A 24905-nucleotide genomic window follows, 5' to 3' on the forward strand; every position below is an offset into this window, starting at 1 on the left:
AGAGATAGCATATTATAGTGCCATGATTCTAAAACCAGAAGACTTCCATTCTTGATGTCAATAAATTAAATTACATTAGAAATAGTGGTGTGCCTTAAAATTGAAACAGAAGGAGACTATAAAAGACAATCTCTTTCTTCTACCTGAAATGCCTACAACTTCATTTTTTCCTATCAGAATATTATGTGTAATTAAGATCCTGTTCAAAAACCATTGCTGAGATAAAGTCATGTTTATAGTGCAATTGTTCTGACGAATCTGTGCTCCCCACAAACTGTTCATAAATTGGTTACTTTTTAAAAGTAGGCTGTCAACTCATTATCTCTGGCCTTAGCTTTACCATAACAAAGATACTCCTAGATATTTGGGAAATGTTAGATATCAAATGGAAGAAGAATTACAAGCTAGTAGATGAGTCTATCACTTCAAGACTAAACAAACAAACAAATGTTGAAGCACCTATATTAAAGCAAAAAATGATAGCAAATGGAATAAGTATTTAAGTGTAAGAACAAATCATAAAAACTAAAAAAAATATTTGAATGTTAATGTAATTTAATTACATGCTTAGGACTTCCTAAGCACACAACCAAGGTGAATCTATAAATGAAAGTATTAATTTGAGTACATAAAAATTAAACTTTTGGGTTATTAATGTTAAAAGGCAAAAAGTACGTGTGTGGAGTATATTCTTTCTCACACACAAAAATATATGAAAAAGGTTTAATATCCTTGAAATACAAAAACTAATTTCAAATCCATAAGAATAACAGTAAGCATCTCTATAGAAATTGACAATATCAACATACATGAATAATTAATTTAGAAATTACGTGAAGATAATAAATAATAAAAAATTTAGCCCTAATTATATGCAAAAGAAATGAAACACATATACATAACTTTTCTATCTTTCAGATGAATGAAGGTTTTAAAAAATGGTGATACTAAGAAAGAGTATGGGAAAAGTAGCATGCCAATCCCCTAATGAGGCTATTGCAGGGCAATTTGACAATGTGTATGATAAATCATTTACAGTACATACTCTGGAATTTCACTTTTACAGGAAAATGTGAGAAGGGCACAACAATGTAGGGCAAGGATATCTACACAGAATTGCTATATGTACTGGCCCACCAACACTGGACTGATTAAATTATGATGAATCCATATGATGAACTATTAAGAACAATAATGTGGACACACATTGATATTTACAATATGCTGTTGAATGCAAAATATGCCATATTTGTAATAATAAAAAGAGCCATGGAGCAAAATGTGGACAATAGTTGTCATTTGTTCAATACATATTGGCATAAGTATTTGTGATTTAAAAAATGTTGACATGCTATCTAATTTTTATATAATGAAGAATGAATGGCCTTCATAATAAAAAAATAAAATTTACTAAATATCTCACAAATCACTAGAGACAAATGGGAAAATAAATTTATTCATAAAGATATGATTGAAGATTGCACTTAGGTGCTGAATAATAGGGACCTAGTTAAATAAATTATGGTACTTCCATATGGCAAAATGTGAGCTAGCTATTGCTTTAATTATAATATGGGAAAATTTTATTTTACAATGTTAAAATTAAAAGTCAGACAGGAAAATTATATATATATATATATTTTATGATAGCAAATACATACTTTTTTTTAGCAAAAGGCAGGAAGGACATACCATAAAATTTTCAGTGATTGTCCACATGGTCATATTGAAAATATTTATTTTCTTCCTTCTAGTTTGTTGCAGTATTTTATTTTATTTATTTATTTATTTATTTGTTTTTATTTTTTTTTGCGGTACATGGGCCTCTCACTGTTGTGACCTCTCCCGTTGCAGAGCACAGGCTCCGAACGTACAGGCTCAGTGGCCATGGCTCACGGGCCCAGCCGCTCCGCGGCATGTGGGATCTTCCCGGACTGGGGCACGAACCCGTGTCCCCTGCATTGGCAGGCGGACTCTCAACCACTGCGCCACCAGGGAAGCCCTGTTGCAGTATTTTAAATTGTTTCACACCAAGAAATTTTCATCATTGTGATCTTTTCAAAACTTTATCAATTCCTGCTCCCCAGAGCCAATTGCTTTCAATTCTTGCAATGAGTTGACTCTTGCTGTCCTTATATTCCCTGTCTCTAAATAACGTACTTATATTTCTATGGTCGATTTTTCAGTTTTAGGACAGCTGGCTGCCTGGCTCTGAATCTCAGCTTTACCACTCACTGCCTGTGTGACCTTCAGCAAGTTACTTAACCTCTCTGTGCCTCAGTTTCCTCATCTGTGGAACCAGGATAATAATAAGATTATTTTGTAAAAATTGAATTATGTAATACCTGCAAAGTGTTTAAGACAGTGTTTGGCACACAGTAAATGTTCAGTAGTAGCTATTCTTATTACAGGGTATGTTTGCCCCTGTAATAAAAGCCTCCTGCCAATGTAAAAAAAAGAAAACAACAAACAACTTTATCAATAATAAAAAAGTAGACTTATCCATCAACAGCAAGGAAAATATGCTTCACACTTGCAGGAAGGGAAGGTTTTCATCCTACTTATATCATTAATCCTTCTGGGTAAAATGACTCTGATCATGACTGAATGGTGATGGTAAAGAGAAACATGCTATATACCTAATGATTGTTTGGTTCAAGCTGAACCTAAATTAAGCTTTAAAATCGATGCCTTCATATACATGATACATCAATTCTTGAGAAGTTTATAAAGTTTCAGTTATACAAGATGAATCAGGTCCAGATATCTGCCATATATCATGCCTATAGTTAACAAAACTGTGTTGTACACTTAAAGTTTTGTTACAAAGGTAGATCTTCAGTGTTCTTACCACATTAAAAAAAATACAGTATATGCAAGTCAATTGTGTGGAATAAAGAAAAAAATTCTACCTTTTTAAAAAAAGAAAAGTTATTATGTGTAAAAATTGTATATGGATTCCTAATTCTCCTCCAACTTTCTCTACAAAAAGAGAAATGTGTTTCTATGTAAAGAAAAACTGAAGCTCTGGCAAAATAAAATAAGCTGTGAATTATCAACTTGTTTTCTTAGGGTATCAGAGCCATGTGTCTGTGCACTTAGTAAAGGAGGCCATTTGCCTCGACACTTTGACTCTCCCTTTGAAGGATATCCCATTTGCTTTTTCTTACTTGAATTCCATGATTGCTCTGTAGTCCATCACATTGTTGCCACTACCTTGAAGACTAACCTACCTTAGACCTTCATAGATGCAGTTCTAGACATTACTGGTAAGCTATAAATCTTATTTTTCTGATCATTAAAATTATGTATGTTGAAATTGTAAACATTCCAGTGAATCCAGGTAGTAAAAGAAGATTAAAAATTTCCCAATTTATATACTAATTTATACTAATAGATAAATCATGTTAACTTTTAGCTGCATTTCCTTTGTCTCTTTGTGTATTTCACACATATGTGTATAAATTATATGTATATATAGCATATGTGCATACCTATTACATATATAAATTATATGCATATATAACATATCATATGATGTTATTTTATATTGTTTCCATATAAATGTTACTCAAAAGTATGCTCAATGCTCTATCACTTTCTAGATGAAGTGTCAAATCTGCAGTTTTGCTTTCAAGAATTTTCTTTCCTATGCCTCCGTCTACTTTTCTGGTTTATTTTTAAATAATGCTCTGCATTCAAACTGCATTAGTTCAGATCCCTAGTTCTACAGCTTCATAATTATATGGTTTTGGGTGGGTAAATTAATCTCTGTTCTAAAGATTCCTCATCTATAAAATGGTTATAATAATAATTCTTGTTACAGACTTATTCTGAGATTAAATTATGTAATCTGTGGTTCACGGTAACCAGCCCACAAATGTATTAATCTTTATTATTGTCCAGGAAAACCATATTACTCATTCTTCCCCAATATGGCCCATGACTTTTCGTATTTCATCTCCGCTCACACTTGTGTTTTTATGCCTCCTGCCCCCCATTCCCACTTGTTAAAATCTTTACTATTTTCAATGTCTACCTCAAATAAACTTCCTCCAAATTTCTATTCAAATGACATATTTGCGTTTTTAAAAACTATTTAACATTTTCTTACACAATACCTATTATTGCACGTATATTCAGTCTGGTGTTATATATAAATTACTCATTCCTCTACTGAGTTTAAATATTTTAAGTACAAGAACTAAATTTACATGTTTTTAATCCTCTCAGAGTCTAGCCTTTTATTTCAAACCTAGTAAGAAAAAGGAGGTAACAATTTAAAGGTTATATCTGATAGAATTTTTTTTAAAGCCTCGGATTTTGAGTGCTTGTAGGCATTTCTCATTAGGTAAGTTAGTTAGAATATACCTTTATTCAGTTTTATACACATTCATTCACTCAACAAATGTTTATTGAGCTTCTATCATGCTCTAGACTCTGGAGAAATATTGGTAGACAATACAGGCAAAGTCCTTGCTCTTAGGGAGATAATATTCTAGTGAAGACAATAAATAAACAGACAAATGAGATAATTCCAGTGCAAGAAGGCAATAACTCAGCGGGAGTGGTTGGACCCCAGTAGAGCATGCCATTTAGGTTGGAGTTGGGATCTGGCTTCACCAAGAGGATGTTTGGAAGAAAAGAAGCCAACTAAACTAAATTCTGGGGGAGCTGTGTTTCAGGCACACAAAACAGCATATCCAGCAAAGACCCCCAAACAGTAGTTTGACCTGTTCCAGAAACTTCAAGAAAGTTAAATGCAGTTACAATACAGTGAACAAGTGGGATGGGTTGTATTAAGTGAGGTTGGAAAAGTAGACACTTGTTCATGTAGAGCCTTGAAAGAGATTTGTATTTTTACATTTTATCACAAGAATAATGAAAAAGCCCTGGAGGAGAGTGACATAATACTTTGTGTTTGACCAGTGGGAGGCAGCAGCAGGAGTACAGAGAGTGGTCTGGGGAATTATTCCTGCCCCTATTTAGCTCAGCAGGGACTGGCAGTGACTGCAGTTGAATCTCATGGCTCTTTCTTGGGTCAGTTTTCTCGGGGTTCCAAGTAAATTGCATCCTCCCCTTGAGCCTCCAGGCCCAAGCATGGTCATGTCTATTGGCTATTGTTAGTCCCAGATGCTTCACCATTCCAGATCCCTCAGCTTTGCCCATACCTTTGCAAAATGGCTTTTGTAAGCACCTGTTGGGTTACAGTCTCTAAGCCAGCTGCTTCTGCTGGGCACTGGCTGACACAGAGGTTTTGCAATTAGGCCAGGTCTGCAAGACTGGAAGGTTCCCTCTGGGGCCATGTCCATTCGAAGGCTAAATCCACAAGGACCTTTTCTCATCTGGTACAAGGTGAAAATGAAGTCAGCGATGATTATCTCTACTCTTCCCACCATTTCACACTCTTTTGAGATAATTCTTTTGGGGGGTACATTAGGAAGCCTGTCTCTGTATGAAGCACTTTGCTGACTGCATCAAACTCTGGGATAGGGCTTGTTAGTCTTAGCCAGTTGAGCCCTGCTGTGAACCACACAAAGAATCTCCATCCATCAGCCCTGGCCAAGCAAGGTCCAAGGGCCTAGTGACTCTGAGGCTGAATTCCTTGTTCCCTCTGTAGATCAGCAAGGAGCTGATTCTAAGATTGAAAGGGATTTTTATTACATTTAGTTAATATTATATATTTAAAAAGAGACTGCAATTTTACGAAAGGCAAACAGACCATGTGTGTATTCTGAATTTATGCTAACAATCTCTTGAAGAACAACAGATAACAGTTATAAATATTCATTTCTTTCAAAATCCTTATTACTTCTTATACACACATATTGTTTTCTAGGGATGCTCAAAAACTTCTTGTAATTGCTCACCTATACATATGAATTCTTGGTGAAGACAATTTACTCTGTTTATAAATATTTCCTAACATGAACTTGACTGCTACTTCTTGTCACACACTACTGCAATGAAAAACATGCACTTTGGGCCATTCTCCATTTGTATGTTTTATGAATGATGTAGCTTCCTCCTTATGAATGATGTAGTGTCAGCCTTGATGCACTGACACTGCCTGGAAGTCACAAAGGTAGGCTAGAGAATGTGTATTCTAAGAAAAGCTTAGCTGATGAAGGCCACAAGCAGACCTAAGTATGATAAAAGTTTCATCCTTTATTAAGAAAGGGAAAAAACTCTAAGTTCAGTATTAAGACCATTTCTCCTCTATCCAGAGGGCCAGTCTAAGCTCAAAGGTGAAAATTAGGATGCTTTCATTTTTTCAGCTTTTGCTATCAGGTTTTTTAAATTCCCTAAATTTTTTTTCTCAAATAATATGTTCCCAAACCTCTGATTTCTAACAATATCTTTTTCTCAAAAGCCTGATTCTTGAATTTTAAGAATTAATTGTAAGCTTTATGAAGCCATTTCCTTCCTTCCTTCCCTCCTTCCTTCCTTCCTTCCTTCCTCCAACCCTCCCTCCCTTCCTTCCTCCTCCCTCCCTCCGTCCCTCCTTCCTTTCTTCCTTCCTTCTTCCTTCCCTCCCTCCCTTCCTTCCTCCACCTTCCTTCCTCCCTCCCTCCCTCCTCCCTCCCTCCCTCCTTCCTTCCTCCACTCTTCCTTCCTTCCTTCTTTCCTTCCTTCCTTCCTCCTCCCTCCCTCCCTCCTTCCTTCCTTTCTTCCTTCCTCCCTCCCTCCCTCCTTTCCTTCCTCCTCCTTCCTTCTTTCCTTCCTTCCTTCCTTCCTTCCTCCCTCTCTCTCTGTTCAGCTTGCTCACTTTCACTCTGTCTCTGAATAATGTTAGAACCTCATTAAAATTTGAATATTCTTAAAATTTACTTACTTACTTTATTTATTTATTTATTTTTGCCACCCCGTGCAGGTTTTGGGATCCTAGTTCCCCGACCAGGGATCGAACCTGGGCCCTCGGCAGTAAAAGCATGGAGTCCTAACCACTGGACTGCCAGGGAAGTCCCTGAGTATTTTTTTTAATGCACTACACACCTAAGGAGCTTAATTCCCTCATGGAAGATACAGATATCTTATTTAAATTAAGGACAGTTTATAATCCTTTGCCAGTCTCTAGATTCACAGCAGACACGCAGGGAACAGTTTTCTGTTTTGGTTTTCTTTCATGGTTACATTCATCCTGGCTCTTCAATGTCAACATGTATCTTTACAACAACAGGAAACACACTTGATAGTATTTGCCTCCATTTCAACTTTACATTTTCTCCTAAATTCTTTTCTGATTTTACCTTCCAGGTAGGTTAACATTTCTGTTATGAACATGGTCCCTATAGGTTTCAAAATGCCCAAGAGAATATAACTTCATTTATAAACACTATATTTTGTTTTTATATATCTGCTCATTTTCATATGTTGTGTATACACTTTAACATGTGTTCATTGTAGTCTAGTTTGTGCTTTTTCTCCCCAGGCTTCCAAATCCAACACATTCTGCTAAAGTGTAAAACAAAATGCTTTCCTGTTTTGAAGGAGTGTTTTCACTTTCAAGTTATATAATTTACTTATCCATGTGCCCTAAGGAAAATAAATAGTATAATTTTTTTTTTACAGAAATTCAAATCCAACGAAAAATTAATATATTCTCTAGATGTATATGCTTCATCAATCTTTGGTAAACATATCCTTTAATTCACTTTTTATATTTTGGAAATTTCTAATATAATTTTTATTTATTTACTTATATATGCATGCATGTGATATGTGTGTATGTGTAGACAGATAGCTGTATCTTCCTCTTTACCTTGTTCAAAGTAGAATTTGAGGTCCTTAAGTAAATGGTTTAACTTTGCATACCTTTTACCATTCATAAAATATGGGTAATGCCTACTGGAAGATGGAAATATTTTAAAATAATAGTAGGCTTATAAAGCTTATGAATTTTGTAAGAGTTAGGTTCTAAAAGTGCAGGGAAAATATATTTGACTCCCTGTTTTTCAAAGTAAAATCAGTCACTGCACATTCTGCTATTTTCCATAGTTTCTGGGTTTCATATGCTAATATTTTGGTATCATAACCTTTGCGCTGCGTTATTAAAATCTGAAGCTATACTATTGAAATACCATCCAATCTTGCTCACTGAAACAATGAGAAATTCATTAAACTTGTTCAATAAAATTGAAAGAACTGTTAGAATTACTGTTAGCTTGGGGGATGGGTTCATTCAGTACATTGCATGGGACACTTTTTGTTGATTCCTTAGTTTTGCCAAAGAATAAAGGTAACTTACACATATTGTATGATTGCTGAATGGCATGAGGAATCATGTTTTCATGGCTCTGTCAAAACCTCATTAGTTTGATGCCAGTGACATGGAAGACATGGAGACAACTCTGCCTGTCTCTGGTGATGCTCACCCATCAGAGTATTTTTATAAACATGATTGTGAGGGGAATTAATGGGCATAAATGTAATTGCAAGTACTGGACTGACTTTTTGTGAAGAGATCACTTCTGAACAAAATTAAATATCTTTCCAAATATTCCTATGCTTTTCCCAAAATGAATTGAATGTGTTCTTAGTAGTTTAAATGACTCTGTACTAAAAAATGGAAATTTAGGTTCTATCTCTAAATCTCCTAAGTTTTCTGATCTCAGTGTCCTCTTTATATTGAGATTACTTCCATTCCAAGACCCTGTAATCCATAGTTTTCACTATTTCAAACTGATTTCCAAGATTAATAAGGCTATGTAATATCCATTATACAAAATTACCAATTTTCAATTATCTATATTTATGATCATTAAGAAACCTCACATATCAAATTTCCACATTTAAAAAAGTCTGCAAGTTTTATGAAATCTCCTAATGGTGAACAAATTTGACATTTTAGGTTCATCCCCTTTGCATTCACTGCTGCTAATAGCTAGTGAAAATATTCTAAAGAGCGAGGAGAAAAAATGTCTAGAAAATATTCCAACTGGATATTTAGACTATGATGTCCATTAAGAGAAAAATTTCCATAAAAAATTACATGTCTTCACGTAGAGCTGCATTCAAAGCACTGTGCCCAGGACTAAAGTGGGTATTCTTGGGGTCCTGTGCACCCCTGTTAGAATAGTTCTGAGAGTTGACCATTTAGAAATTGTTATTCCACAGCCAACAAGATGTACACAAGGAACCTTACAGCTGTAGGAGAACTCAGGCTGCTGGAAACACCATTTCAAACATACACTTTCTATGAGTCGTATGAATTCTCTCCCAGTAAAATGATATATTCCTGAGCACTGCACAATAAAGTTTGATACTGAAAGGTCCAGGGTTTTTTAGCAATTAGTGACAATAATGCTCCTCTATCAAATGCATTTTCCAAAGGTAATTCTTCATTTGTCTGAATGAAAGTCACAAATACTAAAAATGAAGACATTCCTAAGATATTTGTCTTTTTGTTGGGTGTAACTTTTTACCTCACATTGAGTACACATCCAGTCTTGGTCCTGTAACTGCCTATTTTGTCATTTTTATATATTATAACCCTCCTCATAATTTTCCTTACATGCCAAGAGTTTTGTCCCTGGTCACTCTATTACATAGCAATATGTCATCTAGACAGGAAAACATTTATTTAATTGATAAGCCATATTTTCTTACTACTATTCAGGATGAGTGTCCCACATTTGCTGAACATGTAATAGTATGCCAATGCTTAATTAGAAACAACTTGAGACATATCATAATGATAGAACAAAGCAAAATATATATATATATATATATATATATATATATATATATATATATATATATATATATATTTTTTTTTTTTTTTGCAGTACATGGGCCTCTCACTGTTGTGGCCTCTCCCATTGTGGAGCACAGGCTCCGGACGCGCAGGCTCAGTGGCCATGGCTCACGGGCCCAGCCACTCCGCGGCATGTGGGATCTTCCCAGACTGGGGCACGAACCCGTGTCCCCTGCATTGGCAGGCGGACTCTCAACCACTGTGCCACCAGGGCAGCCCCAGATTATTTTTAATTACATGCCAAAGTTAATGGCAAGTACAAGAAAAGGTGTTTCTTCATTCAGCAAATAACTGATTAATCATTATGTGTGAAGAAGAATCTTTTAGCGGTACAGCGTAATTTCTCTCTTATATGGATGCTTGATTTTATACAGGAAAACCCATGAATGGACTTTGGCCGTGGTTTGCCTGAGAAACCTGGGCTCTGTGCAGAGAGGGCATAGGACAAGTCAATACAAAGAGACATGGGACATGCCATGCTTAATAAAGTAGAAGACGGACATGGTTTCCAGAGGCAACCAGGGATGCAGAGAGAGTAGGGCTCGCAAAAAAGTTCAGTGAGAAGAAAAATACAAGGAGTATCAGGAGACAGAAGGGGTCCAAGAAGTTAACATGAAAAATGGGCCATAAGAAATCCTTCTGTTGGAGAGGCCAAGGATCCTTAGTGTGTTTTCACACGTGGTTCTCATTTCTCCCCTTTACTTGCAAAGTTTGGGGAAAAGTTTGACACAGGGTAACATCTTAAGGGGCAGTGCCCACACCAGGGAAACAAGAACCTGAGGCTCTTAGTTATAGGCTGCATTTTGGAGTTAAAGAACCCAAGAAAGCAGTTTGCTCTATGGTCTAATTTAGAATTCGATGGGAAACGCATATTCTTTCTCCAAATTATACTAAATTGAATCAGAGTGGGAGCAGAACATCACCTGACTTCTTCCATATCAGGACTCATGTAAATAAAATAGGTGACTAATAGATTAATGCAATAATTATTACCAGATTTCAGAGACTGGGGCATTTTAAGGCTAGTGTTGTCACTTTTGGCTAAAAGGCGTGGTTCCATTGGAGAAGGGAATAGAGAGACATTCAGAATAAAGTGGGAGCGATGGGGATTCATTCCAGATAGAAGTCAGCCAGGTCTTCCCTGGTGGCGCAGTGGTTGAGAGTCCACCTGCCGATGCAGGGGACACGGGTTCGTGCCCCGGTCCGGGAAGATCCCACATGCTGTGGAGCGGCTAGGGCCGTGAGACATGGCCGCTGAGCCTGCGCGTCCGGAGCCTGTGCTCCGCAATGGGAGAGGCCACAACAGTGAGAGGCCCGTGTACCGCAAAAAAAAAAAAAAAAAAAAAAAAAGAAGTCAGCCAGCGAGGTTTGTAGGTGTTTAGACTGGATTAGAGATCACAAAGTAGAGTATACACAGGGTGTGAGCTTTGGAGTCAGACAGGCCTAAATTAGACCCCCACTCTCCTACTGTTTGGTTCAGTAATCTACAGCATCCCGGTTAACACGTTTGTGTTATGAGGGGAATTAAGAGGTAAAATGTCTGCAAAACAATTTCCTCAGTGCTTGGCACATAATACATCCTCATCAAATGACAGTTGCGTGGATCTGTGTTAGACAAAGGGCAGGTGATTAAGTCTGGATACTGGTTGAAAAAAGGCAGATGAACTCTGTAGATTAGGATTTAGGTCTGTGGCGAGCTTGGATCAAGAGCTTCTGTTTAGCGAGGATTACATGAGCCAAGGCAAGGCTGAATGTAACATGAAGTCCTGGGAGAGATGCCCCAAGTAGAGGGTTCATGTTCCTGCTTGGAAAATAGTCCCAATAAAATTTCACTATGAACTTTGGACACCACCTTGAAACTAGCCTCTGTGACTGCCCAGCAAAAGTTAAAGGGACTGAATTCATGACAGCGTTGACAGAGTTTGGACAGAAGTTATGCAATCTCTGGTCCAGGTTGTTAAATGAAACTTGGAGCTGGGGAAGGAATGTCCTTCTCAGGCCAGAGTGAAACTCGGACTCGCAGGATGCAGCATGGCAGAGAGGGTTCAGGCTGTGCCAGGGGGCACCTTCTCTTGGGAATACCCAGAGCTGAGGCAGGATTGATGTGCACTGTTATGGCGGAGGGCAGAGCAGAACTTTGGGTCTTACTTTGTGCCTTCAGAGAGAAGGAGGCAGAAACTGGAAACATGGAGCAGTTAGAGACCATCAGGTTGGTACCGGCGCTGCTCATACTTTTCTTCTCTGTGTCCTAATACCCACCCCAAAGGCAGGTCTGCATAACCACACAGTAGCTTGGGTTACCAGTTACCCTCATGTAGAGAGTCTACAGTTTTACCAAAAGAGTAGCCTCATCATTCTGTGGTACAATTTTTGAATGCATTTAAAATTAACATAAGTCATTATTTTTATAGGAAGGTGGTATACGTCTTTAGAAGGCTAATGAGACTTAGGATAGTACTAACCTTATGGTTAAAAAAAAAAAGAAAGCCCATCAATAACTTGAATTATAAACAAAATGCCCAAAGGTTATGAAAGAAACTACCACGTTGTCATTAGAACACCTGGATGAAGAAAGGGAATATTGCTCCTGAAAAAATATCCAGTCAAGACTTCAAAACCAACTACCTAGACAAGAAGATAAAAATAAACATTCAACATTACCACACACCCTTTATTTCAAAAATCACACCTATCTTGTAAGATGTTATTCCTTCATCTATTTTCTCCACATATCTCCTTGGGTGACGTCATAGAACAGTTATAAGAAGTCAGGATCAGAAAAGCCACGACTGCAACTGCCCCCGCAACAAAGTTTGGTTCCACCTCTGAAGGTTAGAGTTCTTGAGTGCACCTCTCAATTTGAGTCCCAATTAATTCAATCCACAAGCAAAACAGGTCACATCTGAGGGGGTGGGGGGAGAGTGGCTCTGAGCACGTGGACCTCCACAGAACTCAGCTCACCGCAGACCACAGCATGACACCAGTGCACATGTTCATGGGCTGATTAATGGGCTGTCGCCTTAGTGGTTGACTGGTAAATTATTTATACTTATAAACCGCTAAATAATTTAAAGCTGATATCTTAAATTACAGCTGAGAGTGACAAGGAGAAGGTGGCCTAAAACTCCAACTGGAGAGATCAATGCCCTTGTTCTCCTGGCACTTGAGAACACAATTTCTGGTGACTGTTCTCAGAAAAAAAAAAAAAAGGAAAACATAAAGTATGTAGATTTGGTATAACATGTTATAGAGTGAATGAAATGCTTTAACAATCAAGGAGAAAGTTGCTTTAAGCAAAACAAACATGCTCCAACTCTAAAGGACACTAAAATTTCACAGAAAATAAAAATATTTGGCTTCAAAATTTAATCATGAAATCTAAACCTACTGGATGTTTTAAACTTTGCCTCTAAGAAGTTTATCATGCTTTGTGATCGCAGGATATCTGGACACATATAGTTATTTTCACCTGCAGCTATAGCATTACATTTTGTTTTCTTTTTATAGTACAGCAAAGGCAGCTTAGAAATAAAATATTAGTTAGCAAAACACAGAGTGGGATAGGGCTGAAAAGTGATCCAGTCTGCATATTTTAAGTTGAGAAGAGCAAAAAGAAGGGGAGGTTGAGAAGGAGAAAAGTTAAGATTCTTAGTGTCTTATTGATGCCACAAAGAAATTTAGGAATAACCAAACAGATTGAGGAAACTTATCTTAAAATGTTATTGTGTACAATTCAAAAAAACTAAAAAAATGCTTGTGCAAATAAGAGGCAGGTTTTAAGATAGTCTTGCAATATCACAGCCAGAGCTTTCCATTAACTTAAGTGAGATTTTCTTTTTTGACATTTTAGTAGACTAAAACAAACAAACAAAACAAAACAAACAAAAAACAACAACAAAAAAGTCTTGTGTTTTTTTTTCTCGTGTGTTTTAAGGCAGCATATCAAAGAAAAATGAAAATGGTATAGGCTCCCAATTCCTCTCATCACTATCTTTTTTCACATGTCTCATGAAAGTTTCCTCTCATGTTGGCTTTCATAGGTGTATCCTTTTTGAAATGCAGGGTCATTTTAAAGTACTTATTTACAATGACTATTCAGTAATTAATTTCTGCTGCTGTGTTGACCTGAGCTGAAATTACCAGTTGTCTTTCATCATAACTTTCTTACAAAAAGCCTTCAATAATATTTGCCTAAAATCGGATAGGCTCAGGTTCCCAAAGGCTAGTTCTTGCCCTAAGAAGAAAAAAGCACTTAAGTTACATTCCTGTTTTTTAACAGATGTTGTACTTCAATGGCAAATAAAACTGTGTGTGTACCTTGGGGTTACACAGAGTCTGGGGGTTGTCTAGACTAGGGGCTACCCTACTCTTTTCTGACTGTATGAGATAATTGGCCATCTCATCCTTTGCCTGAACCAATACTGCTCAATGTCACCCTCTTGTTTACAGAAGGCATCTTCTATATTTTCTGTCTTCTCCAATAAAATGGTAATTTTGCAAACCTGTTTCTGATTTCTCATTTGCTCTTCTCAGCATTTTGAATAGACACCCACTGTCACTTTGACTAAGAATAGGGGTGAAATTCTGGAGTGATAAAGTTCTAAACAAGTTAATCTCCTCTCCCTGGATTTCATAGAATTGCTTAGTGACACAATTATATTCAGTTTCCAAAATTAGATACAATCATTTTCATCCTTGTAAAGGTTACTAGACACTTAAAAGCAATAGCAAGAGATTGGATAGGCTTCTAAATGTGGCATTCCGAGACCAAATAACTTGGCTTAGTGCTACTACATACACTAAAATATTGAAACATTTTCTGCTTTAATGTTATAGCTACCATGTAAAAGCTGGCAAATTTATTAATTCGAAAAAGGCCAGTACCATGAACTCTAGGTTCATATAGTAAATTGCTTATTTGACTGTTTCCAAATGTGTTGACTGCCAAATACCTAAAACTTAACATGTACGAACAAAATCCTGAATACACCTCTAGCCTACCGAGCTTCCCTCAATTTTCACCACCTCAATTAATGGTTCATTCATCCTCTAGTTCTTCAGATCCCAAATTGAATTCTGTCTGATTACTCTTTTTCCCTCAAACTCAATATCTAATCATTGAGTAAATCCTCATTGACTCACCTTCACAATATATCTGCAATCTAAACTTTCTGTTAAGGTAAGATTCTGTTGGCAGAATAGCCTACATAGTTTCCCCAAATCCCATATTAAGGAAAAAATAAAGAAAACTGAGTTCTGGTCCAGACAACATGACTTACACTTGTTTCTCCCTGGTCCTCCTTACTAAGCACAACTGTAAACACCTGAAAGACACAAGAGACAAACAAAGAAAAATTCTAAAAGGAGTGAGAAGAAGAAGAACTGGCCTGGGGTCCCAGGACTGGAGGGAATGTGGTTCCCCTACCCAACAGAGAAGATGACTCAGACCCGGAGTTTCCTGACCCCTGACGTAGCAAAAGAGGGCAGTACAGGTTGGCTCCTTCTGCTCCTGGATTGAACAGAGGTCCCTCTGACAACATCAGGTGAGCTAACACCCTGACAGTGGGGGAAAGTGCTCTTCTTTGCCATGTGGCCAGAGACACCCTTCCCTACAGAGAGATATGAGTTTGGAAGGAATCAGCCCTAGGGAATCAGTGGCAAAGAGAAGACCAGCCAGGAAAGCCCCTTGGTGGCCAGGGGCCTGAGACTCTTGCACCTACCTAGAGACAGCAGGGGCATGGGGACCACCATGTCAACAAGACCTTGATAGGCAGGCCCCTCTGTCCTAACAGGCAGGAGGATCCTGACTTAACAAGTCCCCTCTCAGGGAAGTCTTCTTGTCTTCACTGGGTCAGAGGCTTCTCTCCCCACCAGGAAACACCAGGGCTAACAGACACAACTACATGAGCTGCCTGTTTTGGAAAGCAGGCAAGCCTGACTCCCTCTAGCACTGAAAGACACCTAGCACACCCAGCTAGGGAACCCCTTATGCCCCTTCTGCAGAACCAGTGAGGACCAGTAGAGCCCCAGCAGCACCAGATAAACCAAGCAGATCAAAATAACAGCACAAAGGCACTGAAGATTAAATTGTCTTGGGAACACCAGCCGCTAAACATCACAGTGATTCCCTAATAAAATAAAAGATTTTAAAAAGGCACAGAAAATCATAACATGATAGACAAAATGTAACAGGTACAACTGAAATTCACTCATCACATACAACTGAAATAAGAAAATTGCAAACTGAATAAGAGAAGACAGTGATAGGATGCCAATCACAAGATGAATCCACTGTTGGGATTATCTGACAAAATTCTGAAACCAGCCATCATAAATATGCCTCAACTAGCAATTTCAAACTCTCTTGAAACAAATAAAAATAGAAAATCTCAGGAAAGAAATAGAAGTTATTTTTTTTTAAAAAAAGCAAGTAAGAATTATGGACATGAAGTATGTAATAACACAAAGTTTAAAATAAAACCTCTGTGATGTGCTCAAGATTAGATTGGAGATGACAGAGAGTAAAATCAATGAAGTTGAGAACTTGAGGACAGATCAATAGAATTCACCCTATCTAAACAACAGAGAGAAAACAATAAACAAAAGAAAAACAAACAAAACCTCAGAAACCTGTGAGATAACAATGGACCCCTTGAAATCTCAGAAGGAAAGGAGAAAGAGAATAGGGCTGAAAAAGATATTTAAAGAAATAATGACTGAAAACTTCCCAAATTTGATGGAAAACACAATTTGAGAAAAGGCAAGCAAAGTCCCCAAAAGAATAAACTCAGACAAATTCACACCAAGATACATGATAAGTACATTTCGAGAAACTAAAGGCAAAGAAAAAAATCTTAATTGTAGCCAAAGAGAAATGATAAATTACCTTTACGAAACCAATTTTAATGACAGCAAATTTCTTATTTGAAACTCTGGAGGCCAGAAAGAAATAACACAGTACTCTATGGTAATAACAAACACACTTTTTCTTTTCAAGTACACGTGGAACATTTATCAAGGTAGATCATATCCTAGGCCATAAAACACACCTTAACAAATTTAAATGAATTAAAATCATATACGTGTGTTCTCTGACCATAATGAACTCAAACTAGAAACCAATAACAGAAGGAAAAGAGGGTAACATCTAAATACTTAGAAAGTAAACAACATACTTGTAAGTAACCCGTACGTAAAAAAGTAAGTCTCTAAGAAATTAAAAATACAATGAATTGAATGAAAATAAAATGGAAATTATGCATATCAAAGTATGTAGGATGCTGCTAATGGAGTACTAAGGAAGAAACTCATACCACTTTGATGGCTAATTTTATGCATCAGCACAGAGGGTGTTTTTGGATGAAATTGACATTTAAATCAGTGGACACCGAGTAAGCAGTTTTCCCTCAACCGTGTGAGCAGCCTCATCCAGTAAGTTGAAGGCCTGAGTAAAGACTGACTTCCATGAGAAAGAGAAACTTCTTCAGAAGATGAGCCTTCAGACTTCATCTGTACCATGGGCTCTACTGGGTCTCAAGCCTCCTCACCCATTTTGGACTTCACAGCCTCCATAACTGTGTGAGTTGATTTATTAAGACTGACATGTATACCCTGCTATATTCAAAATAGATAACCAACAAGGACTTACTGTATAGCACAGGGAACTCTGCTCAATATGCTGTAATAACCTAAATGGGAAAAGTATTTGAAAAAGAATAGATATATGTATAGGTATAACTGAATCACTCTGCTGTATACCTGAAACTAACACAACATAGTTAATCCACTACACTCCAATATAAAATAAACAATTAAAAAAATAAAATAAAACAAATCTCTCTTTACAGTCATTATTTCTTCAACAGCTAACATCATAATAAATGTAAAAAAGATAGTTCTTTCTTTATAGGATCAAGAACAAGGTAAGGATGTCTGCTCTAACCTTTTTTATTCAACATATCACTGGAAAGTTCTAGCTATTGCAGTAAGTCAAAAAAATAAAAAGAATTTAGACTTAAAATGAAGAAAAAATACTATCTGTATCTTCAGATGACATGATTGTCTACATGGAAAATCCCAAGGAATCTACTACAAAAACTCCTAGAACTGACAAGTGAGTTCAACAAGGTTATGAGACACATGTACAACATATACAAATCAACTGTGTTTTTATATATAATGAATGAATCTTCAAAAAACAAAATTAGAAACCCAATACCATTTATAATTATTCCAAAGAAAATGAAATACTAAAGGATGCACTTAAAACAAGCCCAGAATTTATATGCTGAATGTTACAAATTGCTGATGAAAGAAATCAGAGAAGACCTGAATAAAGGAAGATGTATTTTGTTCATGGATTGTAGGGTCAACATAGTAAAGATCTTAATTCTCTAAATATATATATAAGTGTAAAATCCCATCAAGGTTTTACGTAGACATAGAAAAGCTTACTTCAAAATTTATACAGCAAGGCACTGGCCCTAGAATAGCTAAAACCACTTTGACAAATAAGCATAAAGTTCAAGCAGTCACTCTACTTTATACCAAGGCTTATTGTATAACCATAATACTCAAGACAGTGTAGTATTGGAGAGAGACATATAGATCAATGTAATCAAATAGACACCCAGAAAGTGACCCACACAAAAACGTTCCCCTGATTTTTTGAGAAAGATGCAAAAGGAATTCAATGGAGGAAGGATAGTTTTTAGAACAAGTGGTGCTGGACCAACTGAATGTCTATAGGAAAAAATAAATGAACAATGAACTTTGGGTTAAACCTCACATCTAATAAAAAAGTTGACTCAGAATGGATTATGCACTTAAATGTTAATGTAAAACTATAAAGCTTTTAGAATAAAAAGAATAGAAGAAAGGTGCTGGGATCTTAGGTGAGGCAAAGAGTACTTAGAATTGACATCAAAAGCACAATTCATAAAAGGAGCAATTGATAAATTGTATCTTACCAAAATTAATTTTTTTGCTGTATCAAAGACACTGTGAAGATGATGAAAAGACAAGCTACGCACTGGGAGAAAATATTTGCAAACCACATATCTGACATAGAATTAGTGTATAGAGGATAGAAAACACTCTCAAAACTCGACAATAGAAAACCAGTCAGGGGAGTCCCCTGGTGTTCTAGTAGTTAGAGTTTGGCACTTTCACTGCCATGGCCCGTGTTCAATCCCTGGTCAGGGCACTGAGATCCCACAAGCTGAGCGGCATGGCCAAAATTAAATAAATAAATAAATAAAACCAATCAGTCCTACTAGAAATTGGGCAAAAATCATGAAGAGATATTTCACTGAAGAGGAGGATATACTGATGGCAAGTCAGCACATAAAAAGAAGTACAATAATCATCCATCAAGAAACACACATTAAAATCACAGTTTTTACTGTGATTAAAATCACAGTAAGATACTAGTGTGTCACTATCAGAATGGCTAAAATGAAACAAACAAAAATCGTTACAACATCAAATACTGGTAAGGATGCAGTGAAACTGGATTACTGATACATTACTGGTGAGAAAGTAAATGGTCCAGTCACTTTGGACAGTTTGACAGTTTCTTGTAAAACTAAAGATATGGTGACCATACAACCCAGCAATTGTACTCTAGGTCTTTTGTCACAGAAAAATGAAAACTTAGATTTTACAAAGGTGCATGATAGCTTTATTCATAATAGCTAAAAACTAGAAATTGTCCACATGTCTTTCAACAGATGAATGGTTAGAAAAGCTACAGTACATACACATAGTGGAATATTACACAGCAGTAAAAAGGAGCACACTATTTGCAAAAATGTGGATACATTTTCAGGAATACACAGTGCATGAAATAAGCAAATTCCATACTGTGTGATACCATTTGCATAGCATTTTTGAAATGACCATATTTTAGAATCCCAGAGCATAAGTAGGTGGGGACGTAAACTGGGCCAGCCTGGCTGGGTGCAGATTCGGCAGCTGTGCAAAAGCAGTGGAGGAAAGAGAAGGAAAGCTCTGATAGTCCTAAAAACACCATAACATAGAAATTTTCATCAAATAATCACCTCCAAAAGGAAAGAACCCATCTCGGAGTTGCATCTTCAGCAAGCATATCTGAAAACCTGGAGGAACTGGGAGAGACCATTTTGGGCTCCAAATTGCAGATAAGTTAAAAACAGGGAATGAAGCTCTCCTAAGTGGCCATAGCATGAACAAAGATACTTGGTGGTGATTCTTGAAAAGCTAAAAAAAGAAACCTTTACAAAAATAAGAACTCTATGTCTGTGGGTATATTTCTGTTTTTAGATATAAGTTCATTTGGATCATTTCTTAATAAAATAATTTTTTTTTTTAGTTTCCACATGTAAGCAATATCATGTGATATTTGTCTTCTTCTGTCTGGCTTACTGCACTTAGTATGATAATCTCTAGGTCCATCCATGTTGCTGCAAATGGCATTATTTCTTTCACAGACATGGAAAACAAACTTATAGTTACCAAAGGGGAAAGGGAGAAGGAAGGATAAAGTAGGAGTTTGGGATTAACAGATACATGCCACTATATATAAAATAGATAAAAAACAAGGACCCATTGTATAGCACAGGGAACTCTACTCAATATTTTGTAATAACATATAAGGGAAAAGAATCTGAAAAACTATATATATATAGAATATATATAGATGAAATATATATATTCTATATATAAAAGAATATATATATTCTTTTTCACTTTGCTGTACACCTGAAATTAACACAACATTGTAAACCAACACAACTATATTTCAATAAAAAATAAACTTAAAAAATAAAAAGAGAGAAAAAGAAATTGGTAAAAATAAAAATAAAATAAAATAAATTAACAACTCTCCCACTTAGAATGACAAAGTGGAAAAAAAAAAACCCTGGGAGTGGGATTCATATTGGACAGAGTTGGAACACAGGGACAGAGAGGAGAGACATGGTTTATATACCAAGAGTTGGGGTAGAAAGTGACTCAGAACTGTGGAGGTGGATAACAGAGACATTTTTGCAAAAAGGAATTGAGACAGTAAGAGGTAGGAGGCCTTGACTGATGAATCAGGAATGCCACACTAATCAACCTGAAAGCCTTACACAGCCATCTCCTCAGGTACAAAAATTCATCTCATTTAGTCACGGCAACAGAAAAAAAACTGCATGTGAACTTCAATCATAGATACTGTAGTAGTAAAAAGCAAAATGAGCTGGATAAGGAGCCAACATATAAGGGAAGCATATTCAAAAACATGGTAAAATAAAGAAAACAGATTAAAATTGTCACCTGGTATTACAAAAGGAACTGAAAAATTAAGGAAGCTATAGATAACATAAAGACAAACAGACTAGACATAGATGCACTCAGGAATGATATGCTTAAAAAAAAGCAGATTAAAAAAATTCTTATAGAACTCAGCAAAGACTTTGGGAAGAAAGAAAAATACTTGCAGGAAAAAAAATGAAATTAGAGGTAACATTAGACTGGAAGCCTCCTTAGGGAAAATCGAGGATTAAAAAAAAATAAAAATAGAAAATGAAAATTACCAAGATAAGTAAAAACAATTCAATCTACATATATGAAAAAGGCAAGAAAGATCCAGTATCTTTGCCAGAGTTGACAGGTAAAGTAGAAAAACAAAGCAAAGTAATTAACAACAACAAAAACAACAAAAATTATAGGGAAATTAAAAGTAACTTTATTTTGGGGGAGAGGGGAATTCAACCTAGTTTATAGAATGAAAACCTTGTTTACTGGAATATTTCACCAGAACAGGCAATATCAAACACATTTTAGTAAAAATGCTTGACTTTAAAATAAGAAAATAACATGTTAGACATGTAGACAAAAATATACCAGCCACTAATGAGGGAAAGTAATCAGGACATCTTACTTGTCAAGAGCATCACCTCATATCCAAAAAGACCTTAAGCATTGTATTTAAGATATTCAGGGAATAAAAAAGCCAGTGTTTTATCCCTAACCAGGGTGATATTCAATGTATAGGTGCAGAAATAGTGAAGATATTTGCAAGAAGTTGAAGTATTTTTCCCACAAATTCTTCTCAAGAAAAGGAACAGGGTCAAACAACCACATAAGACCTTATTGAAAAGCACAAACGCATTCAACTGCAGAACTAACACTAACGGGTGGGAATAAATGTGACAGAATAGCATGCAGATGTTCAATATTCTGACAACATAGATATATTAATAATAAAACTAACAAAGGAGAAGAAAAATGAGACCAAATGGAAAGTAATAGAATAAGTTCACTGATAATGTCCTAGGTATTAAAACAGATTCACTTTTAATTTGATGCTGGTTAGAGAAAGAGGTGGGTTAAGAACATGTTTTAGGGCATGAATAGATAGTATCTAAAGAAGAAGGGAGAACTCAATGCTTTTTAATAAACTCATTGTGTAAACATAATCCATAGAAAAACAGCTCATAACTTTATCAATGCCATAAGATTCACCCTCACAGTCAGAATAAAAGATAGTATATAAGAAAAGGAACCAGGGCCTCCCTGGTGGCGCAGTGGTTGAGAGTCCGCCTGCTGATGCAGGGGATACGGGTTCGTGCCCCGATCTGGGAGGATCCCATATGCCGCGGAGCGGCTGGGCCCGTGAGCCATGGCCGCTGGGCCTGCGCATCCGGAGCCTGTGCTCCGCAGCGGGAGAGGCCACAGCAGTGAGAGGCCCGCATACCGCAAAAAAAAAAAAAAAAAAAAAAAAAGGGAAAAAAAAAAAAAGAAAAGGAACCAAACATAAAGGAATATGTCATCAACAAATGCAATTGGCTTCTCTCAACAATTACAAACAACATGCATCCGTAGCCAAGTCTCTTGCTGTCGAAGAAGGAAGCCACAAATAAGTAAGTGGAGAACGCTGGAATGAACACTAGCAATGATGCTAAACTGGGGTCAGAGGTGTCAGTATAAACTCATGTTCACATTAATAGACAGACAGATAGATGTACATCTGATGCATATTTGTGTGCATGCATTGGTTATATAAATAGGTATACTTTCTGTGTTTGCTAGGCAACAGTAGTGCCCAGATCTTGTTGTTGGTGGTGTTTTCTGTTGTTGTTTTTTGTTTGTTTGTTTTTTACCACTCTTAACTTTTTTTTATGGTGACATATTTTTTTAAAAGTTTTATTTTGTATTGGAGCATAGTTAATTAACAATGTTGTTGTCCTCCAGGAAAAGGAACCAAGGCTTCTTGGAGAAATGATTGGTCCTGGGGCCAGTTTAAAGAGAAAACAAGATGAGGCTGGGACATGTTGCAGTGCCCAAAAGGGCAGAAGTGTATATATTTACTCATGCGTGTCAAAGGGACCCAGGAATCAGCCAGAAAGAACTATCTGTGTCCAAGACTGGACCAATCTCAGCAACAAAATAAATAATGCTAAGATTGGATGATAGCCCAAGGAATAAAGTAAATATTCACAAGTCAATGTTGACATAAACAAATGACTGGATAAATAAATAAATGGGGATAAAAGGCAAATCATCCTTACAGAAGAATACCAAATACCAAAAAAATGGAGATATACGCTCCCAGGAGTTAGAGCTTCATTTCTCTCCCCTTGAGTGTGGAATCAACTTCCAAAGAATAGAGTAAGAAAAGGGAAAAATAGTAATGTTAGAGTGTAGTAACCTTGGGTGATGAAACGCATCTTTAATCCAACCACTTTTTACCTGGGCAACCACACTTCTCCGAAATGCAATTGGTGTAAAAAACAGAATGGAAGAAACCCGAGTCCTGAACGACTGCACAGGACAAAACGACCCACATTCTCACCCTGGAGTATTACATGAGAGAGAAATAACGTGTTTGTCTTTAGGCCACTGATTTCTAAGATCTCTTGCTTATTGCTCCTTAGTTTTTACCCTTAGCCACAAAATCTGCTTAGCGATCCACTTGCCCTTCTTATACCCTTCCACTTTGAGTTCCCTAAGTTCCTTCTGTCCAGCTCTGAGACCACTGGGCGTGCTTCTACCAGCCAATTAAGAGACTTGATAACCACAAACAGGATTATGTTTCTTTGCCCAGGAATAATTGCATTTTAAAAGGAGAGCAAATGAAGCAGACATTCTTGGATGAATTAATCTCTCTCAATGGTAAGTTGTAAAAACCATTATTGGAGGAAGAGAGGATTGTGTTGGAGGTGGTTTAAGTTGTGTTTCTTGAGTATATACATGAGCAGATGAAACCAGGTGACGATTCCATATGATGCCATGACCATCGCTATGCATACATCTATTTTCATGGGGCAAGTGTTGTGGGAAGCTATATTCAAAGTAGTGAATAGCAGTGAAATGAATTCTTTCAAGATTTTTTACTTGAAACCTTTGAATATTTAAACTTAAGAGCAGGGCTTCGCTGGTGGCACAGTGGTTGAGAATCCGCCTGCCAATGCAGGGGACACGGGTTCGAGCCCTGGTCTGGGAAGATCTCACATGCCGCGGAGCAACAGGGCCCGTGAGCCACAACTACTGAGCCTGTGCCTCTGGAGCCTGTGCTCTGCAGCAAGAGAGGCCACGACAGTGAGAGGCCCACGCACCACGATGAAGAGTGACCCCAGCTTGACACAACTAGAGAAAGCCCTCGCACAGAAATGAAGACCCAAAACAGCCAAAAATAAATAAATAAATAAATAAATTAAGAAAAACACTTAAGAGCATATATGAGTAAACTATGCATGTATCTGTCACTCGAAAATAACTGGATGATTTCTGCACATCTTTAAACAAAAGCATTCCATGAAAATAAGTCACACAAGTACATCAAGAGCAACGGGCTGTAAAAATCCATGATTAATCATCTGTGCAAAGAAATCTGGCCATGGGGTCTTTGGAGATTCTAAAATTTTATGGAATGCTTCACCATTTGAAACACGGAGCCCTGGCATTCTTATTTTAAGCCTCAACCATTTCTGCTTGAACGGTGAGGTGGAATCATACAATCCTAGACCTGAGAGTAAGAGAGAAGGAATGGGAGTAAGGTAGCAGAGGCTTCCTGGATCAGCCTGAGGTGTGCAGAGCAGAAAGCCAAGATCCGACCCTCCTCACCTGGCTGGCTGGGGACAGTGCCAGCCTCACAACCAGAGTCTTTGTCCAGAAGGTGGTT

The sequence above is a fragment of the Mesoplodon densirostris genome, chromosome 14, assembly GCF_025265405.1.
Source record: "Mesoplodon densirostris isolate mMesDen1 chromosome 14, mMesDen1 primary haplotype, whole genome shotgun sequence".
NCBI lineage: Eukaryota > Metazoa > Chordata > Mammalia > Artiodactyla > Ziphiidae > Mesoplodon > Mesoplodon densirostris.